We start from the raw sequence: 26,683 nt of genomic DNA on the forward strand, positions 1-26,683 counted from the left end.
GTGTCCCCGTCGGCTGTCGGTTATGTCGATGACCGCGTACATATGACACGCCAAATCACCGACACCAGATATTCCATGACCTAGTAGCCTAATATTTTCCAAACATTCAGTGTCCAGCAATCAATCTGTTCCAGCCTCTAATGGGTGTGAGACACCACCGTGTGTGGTGTGTGTGAGTGTGTGTGTGAGAGTGAGAGTGAGAGAGAGAGAGGAGGCTGCTACAAAAGAGGCTATATATCCGTGACTGCTGTTAGGTTCACTGCAGGGTCAGTGTGAAACCTATGAAATATATGTGAAAATACAGCAGGGATTTCTCACTGGATTTCTACGCCACTGTGTGTGAACACCACTGTGCAGGCAGACAGACAGGCAAGCCCTTCTCAATGCCAACTCTGTACTCACACTCTGAGGCGAAGAGAGAAGGTTATTTGTATGGAGACGTGTGGAGTCAACCTGAACCTCAACAGATCTTTTCTGCATTTCTTCTCTGTAGAATAAAAGTTTGATGAGCATGCTTTGTAATGTTTCTAAAATAATACATGTATTACTAGTAAGAAGTGATGTGGTATATTGGTCAATGTTATTTAATTTTTTTAAAACCAAAATATCACAGATGAGACAAAAATTTTCAGTTGCCCCTTTAATGGCGGGAGGTTACCATGGCAACTAGGGCACTCGTGCTGTCAGGGACAGGGTCAACCAGTCGTCAGTGACAGGGTGTCTGTGAGATAGAGAATCTGACTAGTAGCCAATGTGTCCTCGAATAGCATTTAAAGCAAACTCAAACATCGAAAAACAACCTAGCTTGTGAACAAAACAAATGTAAATACCCAAGACACACAAGGACAAAGTCTCACTTTAGTAGACTTTAGAAAAAATTTAACCAACTTTTGACTGTGTGCAGCACTTCGCAAAATGAATCTTCAGCACTTCAATCACAGCGCGCACAGCTCCTCAACCAGGCAATGTCACGCAAGGTGGGATATATTATAAGATTAGTAGTTCTTTGTGTGATTAGCTACCAACTATAAAATAAAATGACAGAAGCCATTTGAAAACCGATACTGCAGCATTTATTTTGTGCTCATACTTGACTATTTTTATTCGCAAATGCGAGTGAAATGCTTGCACTGTGGAGCCCTGACCACCTGCCAACGTGGCTGGTGTAATATACAGTTGAAGTCGGAAGTTTACATACACCTTAGCCAAAATACATTTAAACTCTGTTTTTCACAATTCCTGACATTTAATCCTAGTAATAATTCCCTGTCTTAGGTCAGTTAGGATCACCACTTTATTTTAAGAATGTGAAAATGTCAGAATAATAGTAGAGAGAATGATTTATTTCAGCTTTTCTTTGTTTCATCACATTCCCAGTGGGTCAGAAGTTTACATACACTCAATTAGTATTTGGTAGCATTGCCTTTAAATTGTTTAACTTGGGTCAAACATTTCGGGTAGCCTTCCACAAGCTTCCCACAATAAGTTGGGTGAATTTTGGCCCATTCCTCCTGACTGAGCTGGTATAACTGAGTCAGGTTTGTAGACCTCCTTGCTTGCACACGCGTTTTCAGTTCTGCCCACAAATGTTCTATAGGATTGAGGTCAGGGCTTTGTGATGGCCACTCCAATACCTTGACTTTGTTGTCCTTAAGCCATTTTGCCACAACTTTGGAAGTATGCTTGGGGTCATTGTCCATTTGGAAGACCCATTTGCGACCAAGCTTTAACTTCCTGACTGATGGCTTGAGATGTTGCTTCAATATATCCATATAATTTTCCTCATGATGCCATCTATTTTGTGAAGTGCACCAGTCCCTCCTGCACCAAAGCACCCCCACCGCATGATGCTGCCACCCCCGTGCTTCATGGTTGGGATGGTGTTCTTCGGCTTGCAAGCTACCCCCCTTTCCCTCCAAACATAACAATGGTCATTATGGTCAAACAGTTCTATTTTTGTTTCATCAGACCAGAGGACATTTCTCCAAAAAGTACGATCTTTGTCCACATGTGCAGTTGCAAACCGTAGTCTGGCTTTTTTATGGCGGTTTTGGAGCAGTGGCTTCTTCCTTGCTGAGCGGCCTTTCAGGTTATGTCGATATAGGACTCGTTTTACTTTGGATATAGATAATTTTGTACCCGTTTCCTCCAGCATCTTCACAAGGTCCTTTGCTGTTGTTCTGGGATTGATTTGCACTTTTCGCACCAAAGTACGTTCATCTCTAGGAGACAGAACGCGTCTCCGACGGCTGCGTGGTCCCATGGTGTTTATACTTGCGTACTATTGTTTGTACAGATGAACGTGGTACCTTCAGGCGTTTGGAAATTGCTCCCAAGGATGAACCAGACTTGTGGAGGTCTACAATTTTTTTCTGAGGTCTTGGCTGATTTCTTTTGATTTTCCCATGATGTCAAGCAAAGAGGCACTGAGTTTGAAGGTAGGCCTTGAAATACATCCACAGGTACACCTCCAATTGACTGAAATGATGTCAATTAGCCTATCAGAAGCTTCTAAAGCCATTACATAATTTTCTGGAATTTTCCAAGCTGTTTAAAGGCACCGTCAACTTAGTGTATGTAAACTTCTGACCGACTGGAATTGTGATACAGAGAATTATAAGTGAAATAATCTGTCTGTAAAGAATTGTTGGAAAAATTACTTGTGTCATGCACAAAGTAGATGTTCTAACTGACTTGCCAAAACTATAGTTCGTTACCAAGAAATTTGTGGAGTGGTTGAAAAACGAGTTAATGACTCCAACCTAAGTGTATGTAAACTTCCGACTTCAACTGTACATCTTACCCGCCAATGCCAAAATCTACCCACAGCACAGTAGAGTTCAGTACAATAAAGTATACTGAACAAAAATAAATGCAACATGCAACAATTTCAAAGATTTTACTGAGTTACAGTTCATAGAAGAAAATCTGTCAATTGAAATAAATGTATTAGGCCACAATCTATGGATTTCACACGACTGGGCAGGGGTGCAGCCATACTTGAGAGCCAGGCCCAGCCAATCGGAATTAGTTTTTCCCCACAAAAGGGTTATATTACAGACAGAAATATTCCTCAGCCCCCCACTCCTCAATCGATCCCGCAGGTGAAGAAGCCAGATGTGGAGGTCCTGGGCTGGTGTGATGCATTTTAATCACTTAATAATTAATAAACAACATAGTTATCAGTAAAAATTGATAGGTCAACCTTTACTTGAGAGAAATTAGAAAGTATCTTAAATATAAAGGTTTTTGTAACAGAATGACAAGACACTAGGCAATCTTACAGAAGGCAAATAATTTCCGCAACACTAAATATAATTTTTATATTAGTTGGCAGTTTGTGTTTTGATGAATTTCTAATACCTTAAGACTATTTTGAATAGATCTTTTTTAAAGACCCCTTTTCCATCTGTGTGACCAGAAATCAAAGCCGTTGCTTATTCCTAACTTTTAGGATGGAAAATAGTTGAAAAACAAATCTATGCCTTCATTTCCAAAAATATCGACTCCTAGCTTCATTTGACACCAAATTATATATGCTCTTATAAACGTAACGTTGGTGCTCATGGGTCCTTTTACATGACAATAACCATATTGGCAACTAAGTACCGTGAAAATATCGTATCGTGAGGTCCCTGGCAATTCCCAGCCCTAGCCAGGACAATGGCTAAAATCACTGTAGGCGGGTCAAGGCACGAAGTAGTTTGATATATTGTCAATATAGCAGTGAATACTGGCTATCAAATATAATAACCACATAATTCAATTAGGCCTAACAATAAAATTGAATGTGAAAGTCATGACTAGTCTACCAGATACGCATTGATTCTGCAGGTGTGCCACACATTGGACAATAGCCAATTGTTTATGCTTGACCATGTTGCTTCCTCTCAGGAGTCACTGTTCAATGGCACTGCACAAGCTAGGTGTGTGTGTATGTGTAGGCCCATGGAGACCTATTGAGGACTGATATTATCTAAAGTGGCTGTTATAATGCTGAAGTACTAAAGCTGAGCAGGCTTACTTTCTATTACTGTACTACTACTTGGCCTACATCCTTGTTTCCAGTGCCTTGTCAAGACAAAGTCTCAGTAAGACTTAACACGGAACTTGACTGAGAAGAACACATTCCCTTTGACAGCAAACGACCGTTAGGCACTATCGGCATGTCAACCTCTGCGAATTGGTTTGCCTGTGTAAGCTGCTCACCCCATACAACACTGACTGTGTTAATTTGGATCGTTAGGGTTTTTCTCTTTCTCTGGGTTCAGATCAAGTAGCTATGTCAGTGTAAGTACTGTCGGAGTTACTACAGGTGACTTGTACCTTCTGTCGCTTTCTCTCTCTTTTTTTGTCAGTCCCTCTCGCCGTCTCCTTCAAGGTCTCTTTCCCTCTCCAGCTCACTCTTATAATCTGTGCCTCCCTCTCTCTTTCTCTCCCCTCACTCACTCGCTCTATCCGTTCAGTCTCCCTCTCTGTTTCTCTTGTATGGCGCTAGTGTTTTATGTTTATGCGGCAGACATAGGGACTGTGTGACCGTAGGGGGGGGAAACATCCAGAACACAGCAGAGCAGAGAGGCCCAGAATAGACCCTCTGTCCCTAAGGGCTCCTCATCTAAACAGCCAGTAGGCAGGTTTCCATTGACCAAGGTTTAAGCGTCAAAAGCAACGTCGCAAGGAAAAACATTGCGACATGTATTGGAAACAGCAGCTATAGGAGAAATGACCTAAAGATCAAACATTTTTATTTGTGGACAGCGGTGGATTTTTATTTTGTCGCATTTTTTTTATTGCAACAAATAATGATGGAAACAGTGTTTTTCAAATGTGACCAACCACCTCAATTCATGTCTTAGGTAGCAAAATTATATATATATATATATATTTTTTTTTTTTTTTCATTGGATAAAAGTAGAGACTCAGAGCTACAAAATGGTATATCATACACTGCAGTTGAGTAACAATGGGAGAGTAATTCTGCTTTGAAAGTTGATAAACCCCACTTTTCAGAAAATGTCACTTGAATGTTGTTTTGGTACACCTACTGGAGAGCTCTTTGTGTACACCTATTCAGCATCGTTCACACCCTCTTAAGCCTTAGCCCCACCCATCTCTAAGGATTTACATGAGGCCATGTGCTAAAGACAGTGAGTAAGGTAGTGTAGTAAATAACCAAAGATTTCAAGACTAAAAGTGATGAAAGTAGTAGCCTACAATAAGGAAAAACTCCAGGTAAAAATACACTTTATCTAGTCCTTGGCCTATATCCTAATCTGACTTTGGTGAAGGTCATGTTGTTCTTCACATTACCGTCTCTGTTTAAACACACGCTATATCAAATAAAATCAAAGTGCATTTGTCACATGCACAGGATACAGAAGGTGTAAACAGTACAGTGAAATGGTTACTTGCATATTTGCATAGTAGCAATAGCAAAAAATAGAAAGTGTCCAGATAAATATATTGTATAAATATTTTATAATTATTAGATTATGTTTACCCAGACACACTTGTCTAAATTGATGGGTCATGTGAAAGAAATGCTATAACCACCCGCCAGCCACATCTAGCTAAGTGGATGGGTCACTATTGTCTAAACATGTACACATGTACATGAAATACAATAGATGGCCATAATCACTCCCAGACACATCTGGCTAACTTGATGGGTCATGTAATCATCTGGAAGAGTGGAGTCTTTTGTTTAGACATGTAGCTAGCTAACTAGTTAGCTAAACAATTAACCATAATCCCAACCCATAGCTACAGTACAAACGGATTGTCATAGCTAGCCACTATGCATAAAATACTGTAAAATGAATCTGCAGGTAGCTAAAGCTAACCAACTTGGTTAAATGTTTACTAGCTAGCTAACATTAGGATATAACTAGCAATGCAAATAACTTTCTGAGATACAAATAATATTACTACACAGCTCATACACGTAACATTAGCTAGCGAGACAGAAAGGTAATGTTCGCTAGCTAGCTAACAGTACGCTTTAACTTGCAATGAAAATTACTGACAAAATTTGAAATGTATAACATCTGAAATTGTAGCTAGACTCTTACCCATATACATTGATGAACGCTTCACGGCAGGCTGGAACCACTTTAAATAAGTAAGACCTCCTGTTTCTTTCCCGTTTTGTTTGTAGTTAGCTAAAGCTTGTTTGGCCCGTTGTGTCAAGTCACTCTGGTTCACACTGACCGTGTGCAGAAAGTAGTCCATTCCACTGATCTTTGTCGATAACGCCTGCTAAATTCAGGGCAGCAATGTTGTTAAGAGCAGTAAAAAAACGTTTGCAGTTCTCCATGGCTAACGTTATATATTTCAAAAAAGCCACTATAGCAAGGATTATCTAAACATACTGAGCAGCTCATGTTTTAGATAGAAGCGCGCTACAAGGCAGACCAATCCGAACTCATCTCTCGCCATATCCAGCCCATCCATTATATCAGCCAATCATGTCTAGCGGGAAGGTTCCTGCCTTTTTCTGTGGCTAGACTAACTAGGCTTGTAATTTAACAATTGTGTTTGTTTGTTATTGAAGGCACATGAAAGTTCACGTTCCAGAAGGCATTTCTGCCCCAAAACGCAAAATTACGTTCAAATGCCTCTCCTGTGAAGTAGTGATGTGCAACATAAGCCTAGCTTCCTGAAATGGGTCACAAATGATGATTGCCGAATAATTTTGAAGGTACGCGGTGCACGTGATTTCATCATGTAACTAAAGCTCCACTCCAAATTGTATTTTAAATGCCTTCTGCTTGCAAAATAAATATTTAAACTATATAAATGATATGTCTTTGCAGGACAAGGATTGTCTTGACTTTCAAGAATGCCTGAATTGCATCCCCTTGCATTTCTTGTTGGCTGGATGCATGTTTCACCATCCAATTATATCAGATCTACAGGAGCGCAAGTCTCACCATGACATGGATCGTGGCAATACATTGGGACATGAGAATGATTAGAATATGGAAAATATTTGTCAATTCTTGCGTTCTCTCCATGCTGGCTTTTGCGGGCTACCTTAGACACAAAACAGATAGGTGGGAGGTAGGACTGACCCTTATTAGTCAACTGGTCGATTGTTTGGTCGTTAGGCTGTTTTGGACGACGAGATATGTATATATATTTGTTACTGCTCGACTAAAACAGTGAGGGAAAAAAGTATTTGATCCCCTGCTGATTTTGTACATTTGCCCACTGACAAAGAAATGATCAGTCTATAATTTTAAATGATAGGTTTTTTAACAGTAGAGACAGAATAACAACAAAAAAATCCAGAAAACGCATGTCAAAAATGTTATAAATTGATTAGCATTTTAATGAGGGAAATAAGTATTTGACCCCTCTCAATCAGAAAGATTTCTGAGCTCCCAGGTGTCTTTTATACAGGTAACGAGCTGAGATTAGGAGCACACTCTTAAAGGGAGTGCTCCTAATCTCAGCTTGTTACCTGTATAAAAGACACCTGTCCACAGAAGCAATCAATCAATCAGATTCCAAACTCTCCACCATGGCCAAGACCAAAGAGCTCTCCAAGGATGTCAGGGACAAGATTGTAGACCTACACAAGGCTGGAATGGGCTACAAGACCATCGCCAAGCAGCTTGGTGAGAAGGTGACAACAGTTGGTGCGATTATTCGCAAATGGAAGAAACACAAAATAACTGTCAATCTCCCTCGGCCTGGGGCTCCATGCAAGATCTCACCTCGTGGAGTTGCAATGATCATGAGCACGGTGAGGAATCAGCCCAGAACTACACGGGAGGATCTTGTCAATGATCTCAAGGCAGCTGGGACCAGTCACCAAGAAAACAATTGTTAACACACTACGCCGTGAAGGACTGAAATCCTGCAGCGCCCGCAAGGTCCCCCTGCTCAAGAAAGCACATATACAGGGCCGTCTGAAGTTTGCCAATGAACATCTGAATGATTCAAAGGAGAACTGGGTGAAAGTGTTGTGGTCAGATGAGACCAAAATGGAGCTCTTTGGCATCAACTCAACTCGCCGTGTTTGGAGGGAGGAGGAATGCTGCCTATGACCCCAAGAACACCATCCCCACCGTCAAACATGGAAGTGGAAACATTATGTTTTGGGGGTGTTTTTCTGCTAAGGGGACAGGACAACTTCACCGCATCAAAGGGACGATGGACAGGGCCATGTACCGTCAAATCTTGGGTGAGAACCTCCTTCCCTCAGCCAGGGCATTGAAAATGGGTCGTGGATGGGTATTCGAGCATGACAATGACCCAAAACTCACGGCCAAGGCAACAAAGCAGTGGCTCAAGAAGAAGCACATTAGGTCCTGTGGAGGGAGCTGAAGGTTCGAATTGCCAAACGTCAGCCTCGAAACTTTAATGACTTGGAGAAGATCTGCAAAGAGGAGCGGAACAAAATCCCTCCTAAGATGTGTGCAAACCTGGTGGCCAACTACAAGAAACGTCTGACCTCTGATTGCCAACAAGGGTTTTGCAACCGGGTACTAAGTCATGTTTTGCAGAGGGGTCAAATACTTATGTCTCTCACTGATCAAATAAACCTACCATTAAAATTATAGACTGATCATTTCTTTGTCAGTGGGCAAACGTACAAAATCAGCAGGGGATCAAATACTTTTTTCCCTCACTGTAAGCATATAGCAAAACCAGTACTGTATTTTGAAACCGTGCATGCCTGTATATTCGTAGACAGATAACTTATTTTTCTCAACCCATGTACACATTCGATACACCATTAGAAAGCTGCTACCTCACAGATTCCAACAGTGATAGCCGTGTCCCTCTATGACCAACACTCACTAAACTATTAATCAAAGAACGTCAATAACAAACTTCAATTTTTCTTATCACAACAACAAACTGCGTTTTACCTTTGTTGTTTTTGTTACCAAAAGTAGTGTCTGATCGAATAAAACCACTTGAAAAGATACTTTAGTGTCTCTCTCTCATTCCGAGTCGATTTCAATGAGTTTACATCGTTTTACATGGCCAACAATGTGTTTGAAGATGAAGTCAATAGTTCGTTTCAATCACAACAGGCACTGTTTTGTCGCCATCTTCTGGATATGTGATGCAATCCCAGTGGCTTGCAATTGTGCTAATTTAATTATACTGATCCAGAGCTTTCGATAGAGGGGTCACATATAAAAATCGACCAACAAGATTGTTGAAATATCCAATTGTCTTGCTGCATTACGCACGGTTACGCAGAGCGCACAACAGCACTTGCATTTCTGAGGGAAAACGCAAAGTTTATAAAAATATGGCAGGCTCTAGTAACAAATATACAGTTACAGAGGCGTTATTAATTGTAACAGATTAAAGTTGGACTCCATGTATCCCCATTGACTCTGAATCGGACGATGAGGACCTGCTTAGACCGGACGAACCAGACCCCAACGACGAGAACGAAGGTTATCGTGTCCAGGGCCCTACTCAAGCATCAGAAGAGTATGTAATCCCATTGTTATTTATTACTTCTAATACACTCATTTATTGTATGAGTACAAAACATACATTCTAAAATATCTATTTGAGTAACTGAAGCTCAACGTAAGTTAGCGCTAGCTTAGCTTAGAGGCCCACACGCAAGTTTACTTACAATAGAACGCTATGTGTATTATTTCTTGTCACTGAATTATCACTTTAGTCAACATTCTCATAGTTCTAACTATTTATTATATATATCTGACAAGTGTGTTTTAGTCATGATTTTGTTTTCTCTTTTGTCTTGTTTGCACAGTGAAGATGATTATAGGGGTGATGAGCCACAGCCAGAGCATCTGCCTCCTCAGCCACAGCTGCCCCTTCCTCATGCAGAGCCTCCTCTTCCTCAGCCTGGCCGCATGTCTAGACAACAGACTTTTGCTCCCCACCCTCGGCCACGGTCTTCATCGGACACTGAGTCCCCTGTAAAGAGCCCTCAACCCAAAAGAAAAGGGAAAGCTTTCTCAAAGTCAGCGCATCCAAGTAAGCATGGTGGAGGTAGGCCTGCCACTCCAAGAGTCGGGGAGGAAGAAGAAGATAGGTGGCATAATAGAGAAGAGAATGATGAACGACCAGACCCAATCCGGTTTATGCCCACCAGAGTCCCAGGCCCCACAATCGACACCACTGTGTCATGGTCTCCCCTTTTACTCTTTCAACAGTTTTTTAGCACTTCGGTTGTCCACACAATAATTTGCAAAACTAATGCAAATGCTGCCAAAAGACTGCAGTCCGGACTGAAATTGGATACCACTAACGATGAGAGATTTTAACATTTTCCTGGCAATTCAGCTATACTCAGGGCTTGTCTCTGTACACGAGAGGGGCACCTACTGGAGGAAGGAATGGCCATATAATTTCCGCTTCCCTGGAGACACTATGACACGAGACCGGTTTGAAGCAATCATGTGGTCACTGCACTTGAGCAAACCAGAAGACGATGAAGCCAACAACACTAAAAAAGGCACTGCAGAATATGACAGACTTCAAGAACAAGCCCCTGTACACTGAGCTTACCAATGTCTGCAAATCACATTTCCAGCCATACCAAAACATCTCCATAGACGAAAGGATGGCGGCATCAAGGCGAGAATAAGTATGCAGCAATATATGAAAGCAAAGCCAACTAAGTGGGGGTATAAATTATTTGTACTGGCTGACTCTCATACTACTTATACATGGAATGTTTTTGTTTATGAAGGCAAGTGTGTTCACACCAGGCCAGGGACTAAGCTACACTTCAGTTATGGACTTGATGCCATTCCCTCTACTTGGTGGGGGCTATACACTTTTTGTAGACAATTTCTATTCTAGCCCTGCCCTTTTTGAGGAACTACGTAGAAGAAACACTGGTGCCTGTGGGACAATTAGAACGAACAGGATTGGTTTCCCACAAACCAAAAGGAACAACCTGCCAAAAAAAGCAGAAAGGGGAGATTTGTGGTGGATACGCAAAGGAAATTTATTATTTGTAAAATGGATGGACACACGTGAGGTAACCATGTGCTCCACTGTACATTAAGCATTTAGTGGACAAACTGTCAAAAGGAAAGTAAAAGAGGGTGGTGTATGGCAGACTAAAACTGTGCCCGTCCCAGATGCGGTAGCAGACTACAACCGGAGCATGGGTGGAGTGGATTTAGTCGACGCATTGATTGGATACTACAGTGTTCACCACAAGACAATGAAATGGTATAAGACTTTTCTTTTTCATTTTGTTGATATTGCTGTTGTAAATAGTTTCCTACTTCACAAAGAACTCCATAAGTACAACCCCACTAAGCTGTACACACAGAAGTTGTTCAGGGAAAAGCTACTCACAGAAATGGTGAGCTTTGCTAAACAGTCTGAAGCACAACCTCCATGACCACCACCAACATCCTGCATGCCAGAATACTATAGTGATGATGCCAGCAAAGACAGGAAGAACTGAAGGAGATGTCTGGATGTTGGCGTCCCCAAAGTGAAAACACCTGTGTACTGCAGGAAGTGCCAAGTCCCTTTGTGCCTTACATCAAAGCGTAACTGTTTCAAGGATTGGCACGACAGCAAGTTTTAGGGTAAAAAGGGTCTACATTTTGTGTGACAACCCACCCAAGGACACCATATCATTGTTTATAGTTTTGGGATGTGTGGACATTTTGTTTTTAAATTTGTTGTTTATAGTTTCTAATAAATCTGCTCAGTTTAGAGTCAAACTTTCCCATTGTATGGTTTATTTTAATGGGAACACGTATAGAGGTCTGGGAGAACATTTGAAACATCAAAACAGTTGTATTTTGATGGAATGTACACATATAGTGATATGTTAGTGAAATTAAATGACTTTTGCTGTCTGGTACCTGATAAAAGTCAAATGGCACTGATGGTGCCCAAATCTACCCAAATGTCTCCATTTGGTAATCCGCCTAAACATACTTCAACTAAAACCCCTACAACTTTGGTTTACTTTACTTTATTGGCATCAAACTACACATAAGTACTCAGATATTGGGCTGTGGTCCCATAGTGTTTAGGGGCTGCAGCTGCATAAGTCCAATAAAGCATTCCCTATAAAACCTGAAGTGACTTTCAGGCGGAATCAAAACCTCCCAATTTATGCTGTGTTCTAGCTTCATGTACACCGTAAGACCCACATTAATTATTTAACTATCTCACGTGTTACCTTTCTTTTGCTACTAAGATTATGTTTATAGCCTTTGTTGTTTTGGAGATATACTCTATTCAATTTGGGCATGCATTTTCGAGGCAGGCACTTTAGCCAGGTGCCTAGTGATGAAGAGGTTAAGAGTCTGGGTTAGAGTCCCGCTCCTTGAAAGCGGCAGCTCTACTCTTTAGCTCAGTGCGGATGTTGCCTGTATTCCATGGCTTCTGGTTGGGGTATGTACGTACGGTCACTGTGGGGACGACGTCATCGATGCACTTATTGATGAAGCCAGTGACTGATGTGGTGTACTCCTCAATGCTACCAGAAGAATCGCGGAACATATTCCAGTCTGTGCTAGCAAAACAGTCCTGTAGCTTAGCATCTGTGTCATCTGACCACTTCCTCATTAACCGAGTCACTGGTGCTTCCTGCTTTAGTTCTTGCTTATAAGCAGATTCAGGAGGATAGAGTTATGGTCAGATTTGCCAAATGGAGGACGAGGGAGAGCTTTGTACGCGTCTCTGTGTGTGGAGTAAAGGTGGTCGAGAAAATATTCATCCATTACGAGATGAGTAATCGCTGTCCTGATATCCAGAAGGTATTTTTGATCATAAGAGACAGTGGCAGAAACATTATGTACAGAATAAATTACAAATAACACGAAAATACACACATAATTGTACAATTGGTTAGAGAGCTGTAAAACGGCAGCCCTCTTCTCCGGCGCCATTCATTTGGTACGACCAGAGTTTTTAATGTAAAAAATATATATATTTTATTGTAATCTCAAAAATGCAGAGAGAAGCTCAGTCTAAGAGAAAAAATGGTTTTCGTTTATTTAACAGAAGTTGTAGTTGACAGTCACTCAAAATGAGGGATCGTCCAGTGAAAAACAAAAGATATACACTGCTCAAAAAAATAAAGGGAACACTAAAATAACACATCCTAGATCTGAATGAATGAAATAATCTTATTAAATAATTTTTTCTTTACATAGTTGAATGTGCTGACAACAAAAATCACACAAAAATTATCAATGGAAATCAAATTTATCAACCCATGGAGGTCTGGATTTGGAGTCACCCTCAAAATTAAAGTGGAAAACCACACTACAGGCTGATCCAACTTTGATGTAATGTCCTTAAAACAAGTCAAAATGAGACTCAGTAGTGTGTGTGGCCTCCACGTGCCTGTATGATCTCCCTACAACGCCTGGGCATGCTCCTGATGAGGTGGCGGATGGTCTCCTGAGGGATCTCCTCCCAGACCTGGACTAAAGCATCCGCCAACTCCTGGACAGTCTGTGGTGCAACGTGGCGTTGGTGGATGGAGCGAGACATGATGTCCCAGATGTGCTCAATTGGATTCAGGTCTGGGGAACGGGCGGGCCAGTCCATAGCATCAATGCCTTCCTCTTGCAGGAACTGCTGACACACTCCAGCCACATGAGGTCTAGCATTGTCTTGCATTAGGAGGAACCCAGGGCCAACCGCACCAGCATATGGTCTCACAAGGGGTCTGAGGATCTCATCTCGGTACCTATATGGCAGTCAGGCTACCTCTGGCGAGCACATGGAGGGCTGTGCGGCCCCCCAAAGAAATGCCACCCCACACCATGACTGACCCACCGCCAAACCGGTCATGCTGGAGGATGTTGCAGGCAGCGGAACATTCTCCACGGCGTCTCCAGACTCTGTCACGTCTGTCACATGTGCACATGTGTGAACCTGCTTTCATCTGTGAAGAGCACAGGGCGCCAGTGGCGAATTTGCCAATCTTGGTGTTCTCTGGAAAATGCCAAACGTCCTGCACGGTGTTGGGCTGTAAGCACAACCCCCACCTGTGGACGTCGGGCCCTCATACCACCCTCATGGAGTCTGTTTCTGACCGTTTGAGCAGACACATGCACATTTGTGGCCTGCTGGAGGTCATTTTGCAGGGCTCTGGCAGTGCTCCTCCTGCTCCTCCTTGCACAAAGGCGGAGGTAGCAGTCCTGCTGCTGGGTTGTTGCCCTCCCTACGGCCTCCTCTACGTCTCCTGATGTACTGGCCTGTCTCCTGGTAGCGCCTCCATGCTCTGGACACTACGCTGACAGACACAGCAAACCTTCTTGCCACAGCTCGCATTGATGTGCCATCCTGGATGAGCTGCACTACCTGAGCCACTTGTGTGGGTTGTAGACTCCGTCTCATGCTACCACTAGAGTGAAAGCACCGCCAGCATTCAAAAGAGACCAAAACATCAGCCAGGAAGCATAGGAACTGAGAAGTGGTCTGTGGTCACCACCTGCAAAACCAGTCCTTTATTGGGGGTGTCTTGCTACTTGCCTATAATTTCCACCTGTTGTCTATTCCATTTGCACAACAGCATGTGAAATGTATTGTCAATCAGTGTTGCGTCCTAAGTGGACAGTTTGATTTCACAGAAGTGTGATTGACTTGGAGTTATATTGTGTTGTTTAAGTGTTCCCTTAATTTTTTTGATCAGTGTATTATACTCTAACTTATAACTTCTTTAAAATGTTGAATATTTGAGACCATGTATATATTCATATTTTACTCTTCCTTGCTTTTTTTAGGAGGTCAATTTAACAATCACATTTAAAAAAACAATTTAACGTTATTTAGCGACATACCCTGAAAGTGCATAGGTAACACACAAGGGAACATAAAAAGTGTTTCAAATTTTTCAATAAATCCCTTTTCTAATTTTTTCACATTTGAAATCCTTATACGTCATCGACCCTAATAATATGCATGTCAATTTCTCCTGGCTCAAAGTCGACGAGAGATTTACTTAATCACTACTTGTATTTGTGAGAGGTATTGACATGTTGGATGCACCAAGCTGTCTGTTTGAACTACTGGCACACAGCTTGGACACCCATGCATACCCTACAACACATGCCACCAGAGGTCTCTTCACAGTCCCCAAGTCCAGAACAGACTATGGGTGTCGCACAGTACTACATGGAACTCTATTCCACATCAAGTAACTCATGCAAGCAGTAAAATTAGATTTAAAAAACAGATAAATACACCTTATGGAACAGTGGGGAATGTGAAGCAACAAACATAGGCACAGACATGCATACACACACAATAACATATGCACTATACACACACGTACACATGGATTTTGTGTTGTAGATATGTGGTAGTAGATAGAGTAGGGGCCTGAGGGCACACAATGTGTTGTGAAATCTGTTGTGAATGTATTGTAATGTTTAAAAATTTGTGTCTGCCTTAATTTAGCTGGACCCCAGGAAGAGTAGCTGCTGCCTTGGCGAGGTGTGATAGGCTATCTAGGATTCATAGTTAAGACTTTGAATTGACCAGCAACGAAACAGAAACGGCAGAAATGCTTTGAAAACAGCTACTGCAGCATAAATTTGACTATAAATGTGTTCATAAGCGAATATTTTTTATTCACAAATGCAAGTGAAATGCTCGCACTGTGGAGCCCTGACCACCCGCCAACGTGGCTAGTGAAACAGACATCTTACCCACCAATGTCAAAATCTACCCGCATTTGGCAGGTGGTGGGTGTTAATTTTAGGGCCTGTTCACATCTGTGGTGAATAATAACACTGGGGTGGTAAGTGACAGAGATCCTCTGACTGGTGTCCATTGTTCTATCACACATCACTACCCCAGACAGTTCATATTAGCCCAGTCTGAAGCCCCTCTCTTTTCCATAAATATGTATAAGGGAACTCCAGTGAGATGCCTCTAGGGTAGTAGAAGCTCCACAAATGGCATGACATGACATACAGGCCGGTTAGTGACCTACTTCTGGAGACGGAAGCATATACGGTGTGTGTGTGATGTGTGTGTCCGTTGTGACGGCCCTGAATTTGTCTGAACCGTCTCAGTGCTTCTCCTGCCGATGGGGCACTTCCCCTTTAATTCCCTATTAAATAGCCAGCAATGGATGCGCAAAAATGGGTTGTGACGGTGGTGCGAATGAGGACGTGTTCAACCCTCAGTTACGAAGCCTCTTTACTCTGTTTGTTTTGTTGTATTTTTTAAAAAAAAGTGCGCTTTGTACCCTTGTCTCAAGTTTAACCAAGATCGGATCCACTAATTTCTTCCTTTGGACTACACATCTTTTTTATTTCACCTTTATTTAACAAGGTAAGCCAGTTGAGAACAAGTTCTCATTTACAACTGCGACCTGGCCAAGATAAAGCAAAGCATGCGATAAAAACAACAACACAGAGTTACATATGGGGTAAACATAAAGTCAAAAATACAACAGAAAATATATATACAGTGTGTGCGAATGTAGTAAGTTATGGAGGTAAGGCAATAAATAGGCCATAGTGCAAAATAGTTACAATTTCGTATTAACACTGGAATGATAGATGTGCAAAAGATGATGTGCAAATAGAGATACTGGGGTGCAAATTAGCAAAATAAATAACAGTATGGGGATGAGGTAGTTGGGTGGGCTAATTTCAGAATGGCTGTGTACAGGTGTTTCTTTGTGGCCTTTCTCCGCTGGAGATCTGTTGGCAGATTGGATTGTCTGGCTGACCACAACTTTTTTGCATAAGGTATTTCATTTGTTTTAGTGTGATTTATTCTGTGTTGATTTATGTGGTCAGTTGTAGTTGAAGACTACTGAGATTTGATACTCACTACACTCATTTACCGGGCTGGACACTTTTTAGGCCCGAGGTAAGGGACATTTACCAATGAACCAAGGATGTTATTGTTTTGTGACTTATTGATTGTGTGATTATTATAATAATACAACAAACGCAAAAGAACAGTGGTTTTGAAGTTATTTCCAATGTTTTAAGGGTTTCTGAAAATGGTATTTCCATACTGACTTTTACACAAGTCCTTTGTATTGGTGTAGTCTTGACGGACTGGACGGGACTCATTCCCTCTCAAACAAACAGGAGAAATCTATATTTTCTCTGGTAGGCACAATCTACCTGGCACCCATAACAAACGATAACCTCAAGTCAAAACAGCTACAACATGTGTTAAGGGAAGGCTGGTATGGCCAAGATGCTGGCTTTCACCCATACAATCCCACCCATTTAATTAACAAGGCAGATAAACTTGCTCAATTACACCCATCACAACAAAACATAAATTTACATAAAATGCAGGTTAAATAGCCCAATAATAAAGTTTATGTAGGATGACAAAATTATTGTTTACTTTTTGGTACGTCTATTCCACTTGATTCAGCCCTCCCCACCACACCATCTTTGTCAAATGCTAAAGGAAGTAAGCCCATTCACCAACCACCCAAAACAACACATCCGTTTCCTGTGCTGGTCTTCAGCTCAGGTTCAACAGAATGAAAACAAGCAGAGTATGGCCAATTATAGCAGAGATACTCTTGACTCACAGTCACACACAATGACAAGAACCAATGCCATTTATAGACAACCAAAGATCTCACACTCACACACAGAGAGAGACAGACGCTTTCAGTTTATTTAGTCTAGTCTTGCTAGCTGTAGCCTACAGTACAGTCCATTGACGGATTGGAATCGTTGACGTTGGTAGGCTAAACAGCGCTCATTTCAAACCAGTGTGTTGTGAACAACGTTAGCCTGAGCAACAATAGTGGAATCGGCAGTTTGCCTTCAAAATAAAAGTCCCCCATTGAAACTGATGCAAACGGATAAAAATAGTGGAATCATGCCATAATTGGACTAGATAATGATAAACAAGTTGGAATGTTATATAAATTCAGCAAAAGACTATTAGTAAATATGTTGAAAATCTCACTGTGGATGTATTTGAAATCAAATTTGCATTGGGGGCATAGCCTACTTATATGCACTGTACAGCCTAACCTATGGATTATGCACTCATGGTATACAGTTAAGCAACATTAGCAGAGTAAACTCCACGGTGAAGGAAGTTTGATGAACTTCACCAACAGTGACTTTCAGCATGCATGTAGGGAAGGGCACTCAACTTGTACTATACTACCTCGGATGACTTGTGATTGGCTAAAATAAATGGATAATAAGATTAACTGTATTGTTAGATTTCAGTGCAGCCTTTGATGTTATTGATCATAATTTGCTTTACATCACCAACATCACCTGCCATCCAGGACCTGTATACCAGGCGGTGTCAGAGGAAGGCACAAAAAATTGTCAAAGACTCCAGCCACCCTAGTCATAGACTGTTCCCTCTGGTACCGCATGGCAAGCGGTACCGGAGCGCCAAGTCTAGGTCCAAAAGGCTTCTAAACAGCTTCTACTCCCAAGCCATAAGACTCCTGAACAGCTAATCAAATGGCTACCAGGACTATTTGCATTGTCCCCTCCCCCCCCCCTCTTTAACGCTGCTGCTACTCTCTGTTTAGTATCTATGCATAGTAACTTTGTACATATTACATCAATTACCTCGACTAACCTGTGCCCCCGCACATTGACTCTGTACCGGTACCCCCTGTATATAGCCTTGCTACTGTTATTTTACTGCTGCTCTTTACATTTTCTTATTTTTATTTATCAATTTTTTACTTAACACTTCTTTTTCTTAAAACTGCATTGTTGGTTAAGGGATTTTAAGTAAGCATTTCACTATAAGGTGTTGTATTCGGCACATGTGACAAATACCATTTTCTTTGACCTGGCGCCGACAAAGATGTTGGCCTCGCGACTAGCTCTAAGGAAACTTGCGGTATTTTGTTTTTTTATGTATTATTTTGTACATTATTTGCTCAGAAAGTGTTTTGTATCATTACAAATAGCCAGAAAAAACTATTGGATATTAGAGCGGCGGTAACTCACCAGCATTACGACCAGGAATACGACTTTCCCGAAGCAGATCCTTTGTTTGCTCTCCCCAGGGCAATTGAACTGATTCCAGCGGCTGACCCAAAACATCGCCGGCGGAGGAGAGGCACTCGGAGCGGCCTGCTGGTTCGATTTAGGAGGCGCGCACACCACCCACCGCTTCCAAGTATATTACTTGCTAATGTTCAGTCTTTGGATAACAAAGTCGACAAGCTCAGGGCAAGGATTTCTTTCCAGAGAGACATCAAGGCCTGTAACATACTTTGTTTCATGGAAACATGGCTCTATGGAGATATTCTGTCGAAATCGGTCCAGCCAGATGGGTTCTCAGTTCATCGCACAGACAGAAATAAATATCTCTCCGGGAAGCAGAAGGGTGTAGGTATGTGTTTCATGATTAACGACTCATGGTGTAATTGTAGTAACATACAGGAACTCAAGTCCTTTTGTTCACCCGACCTAGAATACCTCACAATCAAATGCCGACCGTATTATCTACCAAGATAATTTTCTTCAGTTATAGTCACGGCCGTGTATATGCCCCCCCTCAAGCTGATACCACGACGGCCCTCAAAGAACTTCACTGGACTATGTAAACTGGAAACCATTATATTCTGAGGCTGCATTTATTGTAGACGGGGATTTTAACAAAGCAAATATGAGGACTAGGCTGCCGTAATTCTATCAACATATCGACTGTTGTATTTGGGCTGCTAAAATCCTCGACCATTGCAATTCGAACTTCCGGGGTGGCTACAAGGCCCTCCCCCGCCCTCCTTTCGGCAAATCTGACCACGACTCCATTTTGCTCCTCCCTTCCTATAGGCAAAATATCAAACAGGAAGTACCCGTGCTAAGGACTATTAAACGCTGGTCTGACCAATCGGAATCCACACTTCAAGATTGCTTTGATCACGCGGATTCGAATATGTTCCGGGTAGTTTACGAAAATAATTTAGACGAATACACTGAAACGGTGACTGAGTTTATCAGGAAGTGCATAGATGTTTTGCCCACTGTTACTATTAAAACCTACCCTAACCAGAAACCGTGGATAGATGGCCGCATTCGCGCAAAATTGAAAGCGTGAACCACCGCATTTAACATTTACATTTTAGTCATTTAGCAGACGCTCTTATCCAGAGCGACTTACAGTTAGTGAGTGCAAACATTACAGTGAGGGAAAAAAGTATTTGATCCCCTGCTGATTTCGTACGTTTGCCCACTGACAAAGAAATGATCAGTCTATAATTTTAATGATAGGTTTATTTGAACAGTGAGAGACAGAATAACAACAAAAAAATCCAGAAAAACGCATGTCAAAAATGTTATAAATTGATTTGCATTTTAAATGAGGGAAATAAGTATTTGACCCCTCTACAAAACATGATTTAGTACTTGGTGGCAAAACCCTTGTTGGCAATCACAGAGGTCAGATGTTTCTTGTAGTTGGCCACTCAGGAGGGATTTTGTCCCACTCCTCTTTGCAGATCTTCTCCAAGTCATTAAGGTTTCGAGGCTGACGTTTGGCAACTCGAACCTTCAGCTCCCTCCACAGATTTTCTATGGGATTAAGGTCTGGAGACTGGCTAGGCCACTCCAGGACCTTAATGTGCTTCTTCTTGAGCCACTCCTTTGTTGCCTTGGCCGTGTGTTTTGGGTCATTGTCATGCTGGAATACCCATCCACGACCCATTTTCAATGCCCTGGATGAGGGAAGAAGGTTCTCACCCAAGATTTGACGGTACATGGCCCCGTCCATCGTCCCTTTGATGCGGTGAAGTTGTCCTGTCCCCTTAGCAGAAAAACACCCCCAAAGCATAATGTTTCCACCTCCATGTTTGACGGTGGGGATGGTGTTCTTGGGGTCATAGGCAGCATTCCTCCTCCTCCAAACACGGCGAGTTGAGTTGATGCCAAAGACCTCGATTTTGGTCTCATCTGACCACAACACTTTCACCCAGTTCTCCTCTGAATCATTCAGATGTTCATTGGAAAATTTCAGACTGGCATGTATATGTGCTTTCTTGAGCAGGGAGACCTTGCGGGCGTTGCAGGATTTCAGTCCTTCACAGCGTAGTGTGTTACCAATTGTTTTCTTGGTGAATATGGTCCCAGCTGCCTTGAGATCATTGACAAGATGCTCCCGTGTAGTTCTGGGCTGATTCCTCACCGTTCTCATGATCATTGCAACTCCAAGAGGTGAGATCTTGCATGGAGCCCCAGGCCGAGGGAGATTGACAGGTCTTTTGTGTTTCTTCCATTTGCGAATAATCGCACCAACTGTTGTCACCTTCTCACCAAGCTGCTTGGCGATGGTCTTGTAGCCCATTCCAGCCTTGTGTAGGTCTACAATCTTGTCCCTGACATCCTTGGAGAGCTCTTTGGTCTTGGCCATGGTGGAGAGTTTGGAATCTGATTGATTGATTGTTTCTGTGGACAGGTGTCTTTTATATAGGTAACAAGCTGAGATTAGGAGCACTCCCTTTAAGAGTGTGCTCCTAATCTCAGCTCGTTACCTGTATAAAAGACACCTGGGAGCCAGAAATCTTTCTGATTGAGAGGGGGTCAAATACTTATTTCCCTCATTAAAATGTAAATCAATTTATAACATTTTTGACATGCGTTTTTCTGGATTTTTTTGTTGTTATTCTGTCTCTCACTGTTCAAATAAACCTACCATTAAAATTATAGACTGATCATTTCTTTGTCAGTGGGCAAACGTACAAAATCAGCAGGGGATCAAATACTTTTTTCCCCTCACTGTGTATATATATATATATTTTTTTTATATACTGGCCCCCGTGGGAATCGAACCCACAACCCTGGCGTTGCAAACGCCATGCTCTACCAACTGAGCTACATCCCTGCCGGCCATTCCCTCCTCTACCCTGGACGACGCTGGGCCAATTGTGCGCCGCCCCATGGGTCTCCCGGTCGCGGCCGGCTATGACAGAGCCTGGATTCGAACCAGGATCTCTAGTGGCACAGCTAGCACTGCGATGCAGTGCCTTAGACCACTGCGCCACTCATGGCAATGTGACTGGGAATATGGCAGAATACAAACAGTGTAGCTACTCACTCCACAATCAATTACACTGGCAAAACATCAGTATAGAGTCACAATTAAATGGCTCAGACACGAGACTTATATGGCAGGGTCTAGAGACAATCAAGGACTACAAAAGGAAAACCAGCCACGTCGCCGATACCGACGTCTCGCTTCCAGACAAGCTAAAAACCTCCTTCCCCCGCTTTGAGGATAACACAGTGCCACCGACACGGCCCACTACCAAGGACTGTGGGCTCTCCTTCTCCGTAGCCGACGTGAGTAAGACATTTAAGCATGTTGATCCCCGCAAGGCTGCCGGCCCAGACGGCATCCCTAGCCGCGTCCTCAGAGCATGCGCAGACCAGCTGGAGTCCCTTTGATGCGGTGAAGTTGTCCTGTCCCCTTAGCAGAAAAACACCCCCAAATCATAACGTTTCCACCTCCATGTTTGACGGTGGGGATGGTGTTCTTGGGGTCATAGGCAGCATTCCTCCTCCACCAAACACGGCGAGTTGAGTTGATGCCAAAGAGCTCCATTTTGGTCTCATCTGACCACAACACTTTCACCCAGTTCTCCTTTGAATCATTCAGATGTTCATTGGCTAACTTCAAATGGGCATGTATATGTGCGTTCTTGAGCAGGGGGACCTTGCGGGCGCTGCAGGATTTCAGTCCTTCACGGCGTAGTGTGTTACCAATTGTTTCTTGGTGATTATGGTTCCAGCTGCCTTGAGATCATTGACAAGATCCTCCCGTGTAGTTCTGGGCTGATTCCTCACCGTTCTCATGATCATTGCAACTCCACGAGGTGAGATCTTGCATGGAGCCCCAGGCCGAGGGAGATTGACAGTTATTTTGTGTTTCTTCCATTTGCGAATAATCGCACCAACTGTTGTCACCTTCTCACCAAGCTGCTTGGCGATGGTCTTGTAGCCCATTCCAGCCTTGTGTAGGTCTACAATCTTGTCCCTGACATCATTGGAGAGCTCTTTGGTCTTGGCCATGGTGGAGAGTTTGGAATCTGATTGATTGCTTCTGTGGACAGGTATCTTTTATACAGGTAACAAACTGAGATTAGGAGCACTCCCTTTAAGAGTGTGCTCCTAATCTCAGCTCGTTACCTGTATAAAAGACACCTGGGAGCCAGATATCTTTCTGATTGAGAGGGGGTCAAATACTTATTTCCCTCATTAAAATGCAAATCAATTTATAACATTTTTGACATGCGTTTTTCTGGATTTTTGTTGTTGTTATTCTGTCTCTCACTGTTCAAATAAACCTAACATTAAAATTATAGACTGATCATTTCTTTGTCAGTGGGCAAACGTACAAAATCAGCAGGGGATCAAATACTTTTTTCCCTCACTGTATGTAATAGGGAATTGATATACACTAACAATCAAACGCAAACAATTCACAATGAAGTTATGAAACAATGAATGTGCACAAATTGGTGGGAAAGAGCGCATTCTGGAGAGAGAAGTGCATTGTGCATCTGGGCGCATGGTCAATCAGACTTCTGCATTGGCCATGCAGCATTTACGGTGATATGGCCTCAGTAGAAGTCAGGGCATTCATACTTCTTGGCTTCACGGAGCAGTGCAGAGCTGTTGTCAAGGAAGTGAGTTTGTGTTTATACAGGATGTACCGCTCCCACCTACCCTCAACCAATCATGTCAATGTGGAGCTATACAGAGCCCTCCGTATTATTACAACATTTGGGAGGCGCGTGGCGATGCGGTACGGAGCTCGATTTGGCCTCTGCATGCCTCTAGACGCTCCACAATTGCGTCACACTCTCCATATGGAGCCTCCGACCACATTTTCGGATCAAGCATAAATTGGCTTTTAGTCTAGGCCTCCACAATGGATTAGTTCACTGAGATAGGCGCAAATATATATATATTTGTTACTGCTCGACTAAAACAAATCTCAGCCTAACGACCAAACAATCGACCAGTCGACTAATTGGGGTCAGCCCTAGTATGCTGATGATTGCACACTACACATCAGCACCTACAGCCAGTGAGCTCACTGACTCATAGCAAGGAATTGTAGTCAGTGTCAGAATGGGTAATTAACAATAAACTGGTCTTAAATACATCTAAAACCAAAAGCATTGTATTTGGTTCAAAGCATTCTCTTGACCTTGACCTCAGTTGAAAAAGTTGAACTCCTAGGATTAACATTGGATAGTCAGTTATCATGGTCAAGACATATTGACAAAGTTGCTGTGAAGATGGGGAGGGGTATGTCTGTTATAAAAATATGTTCTGAGCTTGACACAAAGATCAACTGTACTAGTTGTTCATGCTCTGATCTTGTCCCATCTTGATTACTGTCCGGTAATATGGTCAAGCACAGAAAAGAAAGACCTAGCAAAGTTGAAGCTGGCTCCAAAAAGAAGCAGCACGCCTTGCCCTTAACAGCACACAGAACTAACATCAACAAATGTACTACGTCTCTTCTAGTCTTTTTAAGGGACATTTGTGTGTTTAAAATGCCTAACCTCTTGTATAATCTATTTACATACACTTCAGACAGACATACATACATACCCCACCAGACACGCCACTATGGGTTTCTTCCCTGTACCCAAACCAAAAACAGATTTAATGCGTCACTCAGTTATGTATAGAGCCATGTCATCGTGGAATGCTCTGCCATCAGAGGTTACTCAGGTATAAAGCAAGTTTAGCTTTAAAAAAACATATTGTATCATGGTGCCTCTCCTCTTTCTAAAGTTAAAATGTAACTGTATATAAGAATATGTTTACATGAATAGTGTGTAAATAGTATTTTTGTTGTCCCTTGGTGTCTTTCCAATCTAACTTATTTATTTTTAATTTAAAATGATGTATTTTCTAAGATGTTTTATTTATTTATTTGATTTCCTTGTCTATAACTGTTCTGTACTTTGTCACGTACAGAATTTGTACTATGTGGACCCAAGGAAAAGTAACTGAACTAAACCAACTGCGTGGAGCCGAGAACAGGCATTGTGGAATCTAGCTACATCGATTCAGTCAATACTTTAACAAATGTAAATTACGACACGCCCACCTTGTACCTATGTTTGTCCTTTGTAGTTGCATGCCTTTTGTTTTCTGAAATCGATACTTTTATAAACGTTAATCAAATACAACCACCGACTGTTCGCTCATTGCTGTTGCGCTAAAATGGCAACTCAGCGCAAATGCGCATGTGGCAATTGAATCTCAAAAAGGAAACAGGCGATGGTGGTATTTGATTAACGTTTATTGAAAAAGTATGTTTTTCAGCTTACAAAAAAAGGCTCGCAAGTACAGAGGACAAACATATGTACGAGCTGGGCGTTTCATAATTTAAATGTTTTTAAGTATTGACCTTGGGAGAATCGATGTAGTCGGAGCTAGAGTCCACAAAGCCCGGTATCGGCTCCACGCAGTTGGTAAAGTTAATCAGAAACTTCCTTCACTCCAGTCCGCTACTAGCAACATATTATGCCATCAAGACAAGACAATCAAAATAACTTAGCTGGACAAGGAGCCACAAATAGCATGTTCTGCTCCAAAAAGAAAACACTTCCTCAGTGAAAAACAACGCTTTTGTTCTTTATCAACTCTAGCGTGTGACAAATTAGATAGCTAATGTAATGAGGCTAGCTAGCAATGTCATTTCAATATCCACAATGCGAACACTCACAGCATCATGGTCACAAAGGCAGGACCACAAGCCTCCTGGCTGGCTGTCGCTCGCGCTAATGTTAGCTAGCTAACAAACTCAATCAAACAGGGCACAAATACCGTACCTTTTTAGGGTGACTCTCCTGCGCTGTCCAGTCAGTAAGAGAATCCTCTCTTCTCATTCTTTACTCGCCCATAGACTGTTGAGCCGAGATAGCTATCACCCAGACAACTGCGATAGTTTGCTGACTGCCCAATCTATTGAACGACTGCTGCTGCTCTCCCTCCCTCTCTTTCGAAAGATGCATTGCCACGAGCTTGCAGCTGTCTCGATGCCAGCAGTGACAGAATGGAGCACGCGCAGCAGCGGCAGGAGGCGCTCAAAGGATAAAAATATGGCACACACACGACAAGGGGTTTTAGGAAAGACAAATGAGGTGAAAGGTTTTGTCTTCTAGGTTACTTCCCACGGTATCATAATTACTCAGGTGGATATAATAGTACATGATAGATACATGGTTAATGGATTTCTCACAAAATGCGCACGATAGAGCAGTGATAAACGTGACGGGGACGGGCTAGTATAGCTACAAAATATGAATTCCAATATGTCTTCATTCAATTCTAATGAGAATTTCCTTAAATACGCAGAAAGTCAAGATAAGACGTGTATCATATGTATCCATATAGGCCTATCCATCAATCACTATCTTTGAAAACTGAATAGGTCTGAAAAGCTTGTACAACAATCTCTGGTGTTATTACGCCCTCTACCGGGCGATTGAGTGCATGGTCCCTTCTAAAACATTAAATCCTCTAATATTCTGTCAAGACCTGCATCCACCAACAGAGGAAGATGAGTGACAAGCCCGACCTTCTACAAACTAAAGAGAAAGAGGCTACTACTTTACCAGACAAGCGCTTTGACACACACAGCTGGTAAAAATACTACCCTACCAGATAATCATACTAAGTTAACCCAAGTAACAGATACAACCAGAGTCGCCTCTCCTCTGTAACTGATGATGGTGAAGGTAACC

General features: G+C 42.3%; 1 protein-coding gene across 1 annotated transcript in view; it reads right to left on the reverse strand.

The window, feature by feature from the left end:
• The window catches only part of si:dkeyp-19e1.3 (bromodomain-containing protein 4), a 124,752-nt gene extending 98,759 nt beyond the window's left edge, over window positions 1–25,993 (reverse strand). The window contains exon 1 of the mRNA XM_041837624.1: window positions 25,769–25,993. The gene's annotated coding sequence lies outside the window, so the exon portion shown is untranslated. The remainder of the gene's footprint in view (window positions 1–25,768) is intronic.
• Window positions 25,994–26,683: the final 690 nt, after the last annotated feature.

Source organism: Coregonus clupeaformis, chromosome 19 (assembly GCF_020615455.1).
Source record: "Coregonus clupeaformis isolate EN_2021a chromosome 19, ASM2061545v1, whole genome shotgun sequence".
In the NCBI taxonomy this organism is placed as follows: Eukaryota; Metazoa; Chordata; class Actinopteri; order Salmoniformes; family Salmonidae; genus Coregonus; species Coregonus clupeaformis.